The following is a 5,000-nucleotide window of genomic DNA, read 5'->3' as shown; positions in this document are numbered from 1 at the left end:
CGACAGAGGCCCGGGAGCGTGCTGTCGTGGCATTGCCGGCGGGAGACAACACGCGCCACCTACGGTGGCCGGCAGCTCCAACGCCAGCGCCACAGAAGGACAAAAGCCCCACTTGGGTGCCGAAGCGAACTCTCCCAGCACAGCGCACGCGCCAACACGTCCGCACAGCTGCGATACAAACCACCTGCGAGAACCGCAGAGGCGACCGAGCAGCAGACGGCGTCGCGGCGCCGAGCGCCGGGCGGCGGCGCATCCTCAGCGCACACAGTCCTCAATCGGACCAGCACACTGCAGATGTCCACCGCGCTTCGCACCGGGCCCGCGAGGACCTACTTTGGCCGCACGGCGCCGCGTGCAGGGTGCGCCGGCGCGCAGCTGCGCCGCCTGCCGCCTCCGTCGGCCGGCGCGCCTGCCACTGGCCGCCCCCACCAGCCGGCTGTAGCGCGTGCGCCCACGCACCGCGCGGCCAGCACGCCGGGAGGCCCCCCCTCACCGGCCGGGGACGGTCCCACCCAGCCACCGCCGCGTATCGCTTCACACCCACATGCCATTCACGTTCGTGGGCATGGTGGGTATCGCTGAAACAACCGGTTGGTAGCTCAACCGATCGTCGCCATCACTGATTCACCTCTAGCGAGAACAACCGCACCACAACCGTTTACCAGTTGTTCATTTGCGTAACGTCACCAGCAAACGTAGACGTCCATCGCCATTTGCAAATTCAACGATTGTTGCATCCCTGTGTCAGGTGTCACGACACACTATGTCTGCCCACATACACGCAACAACATGTGCACGCTTCGCGAACACGTGGAAGGTGGCCCCCGTACGTATGCGATGTCCATTGCGCGAACGACTGTCAACCGGCCTCTGTCGCATGTCGCAGATGTGGAACGCAGTGCACCATGCTATCACGGTGTGTGAGAAGAGACGACTACGTCTGACAACACGCGCCACTACATCAACAGACGGCTCATGCTGATCGCCATCCACGGCATACCATACTGCAATCCAGCTCTTATAGGGAGACGACACGTAGCTGAGTGCACAATATTTGGACCGTATGGTTCGCCGTTGTTGGCGCAGTCGTGGTACGGTCACACATGTACCACGATGTATCATTCAGTACATGAGGACCAATGTGCAGTACAGTGTGTGATTTGGACGTACAACATCAGCGGACAGTTGACACACGCCGTACCACAACGTAGGCTGTGCTTCGCCATGCAAATGCCAATGAACAACTGCGAAGGGCATTGAGCATGTACGTCCTGCTGCCATCCGCATTACAGTGTATAGCTGCAAGGTGTTTAACATGAAGCGATACTCTGGGGACCAGGCAGTGCGAGTAGCAAACTATATTGCGGGGGTTGCAGTTAGGCAACACCACACTAATTTAACGCGTCGTATGACAATTACAGAGCAGGTTAAGGCCCAACGTGTGTTGGGTTAAGGCCCAACGTGTGTTGGGTTAAGGCCCAACGTGTGTTGGGTTAAGGCCCAACGTGTGTTGGGTTAAGGCCCAACGTGTGTTGGGTTAAGGCCCAACGTGTGTTGGGTTAAGGCCCAACGTGTGTTGGGTTAAGGCCCAACGTGTGTTGGGTTAAGGCCCAACGTGTGTTGGGTTAAGGCCCAACGTGTGTTGGGTTAAGGCCCAACGTGTGTTGGGTTAAGGCCCAACGTGTGTTGGGTTAAGGCCCAACGTGTGTTGGGTTAAGGCCCAACGTGTGTTGGGTTAAGGCCCAACGTGTGTTGGGTTAAGGCCCAACGTGTGTTGGGTTAAGGCCCAACGTGTGTTGGGTTAAGGCCCAACGTGTGTTGGGTTAAGGCCCAACGTGTGTTGGGTTAAGGCGCAACGTGTGTTGGGTTAAGGCGCAACGTGGGTTACGTTAAGGCGCAACGTGGGTTACGTTAAGGCGCAACGTGGGTTACGTTAAGGCGCAACGTGGGTTACGTTAAGGCGCAACGTGGGTTACGTTAAGGCGCAACGTGGGTTACGTTAAGGCGCAACGTGGGTTACGTTAAGGCGCAACGTGGGTTACGTTAAGGCCCAATATAGGTTAGGTTAAGGCCCAATATAGGTTAGGTTAAGGCCCAATATAGGTTAGGTTAAGGCCCAATATAGGTTAGGTTAAGGCCCAATATAGGTTAGGTTAAGGTACAATATAGGTTAGGTTAAGGTACAATATAGGTTAGGTTAAGGTACAATATAGGTTAGGTTAAGGTACAATATGGGTTAGGTTAAGGTACAATATGGGTTAGGTTAAGGCGCAATATGGGTTAGGTTAAGGCGCAATATGGGTTAGGTTAAGGCGCAATATGGGTTAGGTTAAGGCGCAATATGGGTTAGGTTAAGGCGCAATATGGGTTAGGTTAAGGCGCAATATGGGTTAGGTTAAGGCGCAATATGGGTTAGGTTAAGGCGCAATATGGGTTAGGTTAAGGCGCAATATGGGTTAGGTTAAGGTACAATATAGGTTAGGTTAAGGTACAATATAGGTTAGGTTAAGGTACAATATAGGTTAGGTTAAGGTACAATATGGGTTAGGTTAAGGTACAATATAGGTTAGGTTAAGGCACAATATGGGTTAGGTTAAGGCGCAATATGGGTTAGGTTAAGGCGCAATATGGGTTAGGTTAAGGCGCAATATGGGTTAGGTTAAGGCGCAACGTGGGTTACGTTAAGGCGCAACGTGGGTTACGTTAAGGCGCAACGTGGGTTACGTTAAGGCGCAACGTGGGTTACGTTAAGGCGCAACGTGGGTTACGTTAAGGCGCAACGTGGGTTACGTTAAGGCCCAATATAGGTTAGGTTAAGGCCCAATATAGGTTAGGTTAAGGCCCAATATAGGTTAGGTTAAGGCCCAATATAGGTTAGGTTAAGGCCCAATATAGGTTAGGTTAAGGTACAATATAGGTTAGGTTAAGGTACAATATAGGTTAGGTTAAGGTACAATATGGGTTAGGTTAAGGCGCAATATGGGTTAGGTTAAGGCGCAATATGGGTTAGGTTAAGGCGCAATATGGGTTAGGTTAAGGCGCAACGTGGGTTACGTTAAGGCGCAACGTGGGTTACGTTAAGGCGCAACGTGGGTTACGTTAAGGCGCAACGTGGGTTACGTTAAGGCGCAACGTGGGTTACGTTAAGGCGCAACGTGGGTTACGTTAAGGCCCAATATAGGTTAGGTTAAGGCCCAATATAGGTTAGGTTAAGGCCCAATATAGGTTAGGTTAAGGCCCAATATAGGTTAGGTTAAGGTACAATATGGGTTAGGTTAAGGTACAATATAGGTTAGGTTAAGGCGCAACGTGGGTTACGTTAAGGCCCAATATAGGTTAGGTTAAGGCCCAATATAGGTTAGGTTAAGGCCCAATATAGGTTAGGTTAAGGCCCAATATAGGTTAGGTTAAGGCCCAATATAGGTTAGGTTAAGGTACAATATAGGTTAGGTTAAGGTACAATATAGGTTAGGTTAAGGTACAATATGGGTTAGGTTAAGGTACAATATGGGTTAGGTTAAGGTACAATATAGGTTAGGTTAAGGCACAATATGGGTTAGGTTAAGGCGCAATATGGGTTAGGTTAAGGCGCAATATGGGTTAGGTTAAGGCGCAATATGGGTTAGGTTAAGGCGCAATATGGGTTAGGTTAAGGCACAATACGGGTTAGGTTAAGGCACAATACGGGTTAGGTTAAGGCACAATACGGGTTAGGTTAAGGCACACATTGTTGTAAGGAAAGGTGTTTTCGGGGGGGGGGGGGGCTGGTTTGTTGATTGTGATTATCGTAAGTAAATGACTGCGGCATCATCTGATTTGCCACGTCAGGGTGCACCTTTGGCTCATAACAGGCGGCGCTCTGATTCCATGCTTGTGGCAGACCTGTGTCTTTCATTCGTGCCATTGTTTGTGTGGTGTGACAGGAGGCAGTATTGTGATGTTGGGTGCACCCCTGTGTAGGACATGTGTGGGTGTTGGTGGCTTAGCTGAGCAATGGTGGTTGTCGGAAGGGTGGGATATTCTGTTTTCCGAGTGGACCTCCCGGTCTGGTTATGATAGTGTGGATTGTCTAATGTGGCAGAGAGGATGCACTGGGTGTTGTTCCATGCTGGTGCTTAGATATTGTCTGTGTGCCTGTTACAGGCAGAGAGTAGTGCGTGATAAGAGTGTCTGGCTGACGTGTGATTGTGAGCAGAGTCTTTCAGCATGTATACGGACAGTTGTATACATTATCTGTATTCTGATGGCTCTATCTATTACTAATCAGCGCCGTGTATACGTTTAATCCGGTTCCAGTCGAAACTATTGTATCTCTGTACATTAGTGACACGGCGAGCCCGCTATGTAGTTACTCGTCTCGGCAGCTTCCACCGGTGTATGGCAAATGATTATAAGGAATCAGTCTAGTCGTCAATACCGATAGTGTGACGTCACATGTCTGGGGTGGGGGACGCTGCGCCCTTCCGGTGGGTCATGGCCTAGGAAGACTCTTCCCACGCAGGGGGGCTTGGACTGTCATTGACTCTTCCGAGTAATATACTTGCCGTACGTTTTTGCGACTGCGAGTGCAACGCTCACCGGTACCGACATGGATGGAGCGCCTCCTAGCTGCCGCTGAGCATCTGCATTCGTACAGAGAGCAACGCGCTCGCGTCTGTAGCTCGTACGTGGTACAGCTCGCAGCTCATGTATAGGGACAGCGGGAATGTCGCATATTGGACATAACTCTTCATGAAACGCACGTTATAGGGGTGGATTGCACATTGCGAGTGCGAGCAAAGTCCGCCGTTCATCCGCTGGAGCTGCGAGTTGGGCGGTTGGGGTGGGGCACGAACAGGTGCAGGTGGAGTGATTGCCGGTCCACGACTTCGTGCGGCAGAGGCGCTGGCGTTGGGGTGCTGTTGTCGACAGAGGATGCAGGCTTTGTGGGTGGGGTCGAAAGAAGGGCACTGTGGGCCCATGGCTGTCTTAGTCGGCTTGGCGTCTCATAGATGACGGTA

The sequence above is a fragment of the Schistocerca americana genome, unplaced genomic scaffold, assembly GCF_021461395.2.
Source record: "Schistocerca americana isolate TAMUIC-IGC-003095 unplaced genomic scaffold, iqSchAmer2.1 HiC_scaffold_1042, whole genome shotgun sequence".
NCBI lineage: Eukaryota > Metazoa > Arthropoda > Insecta > Orthoptera > Acrididae > Schistocerca > Schistocerca americana.
The sequence above is the reverse complement of the archived record's forward strand: the minus strand, read 5'-3'. Positions refer to the sequence as shown.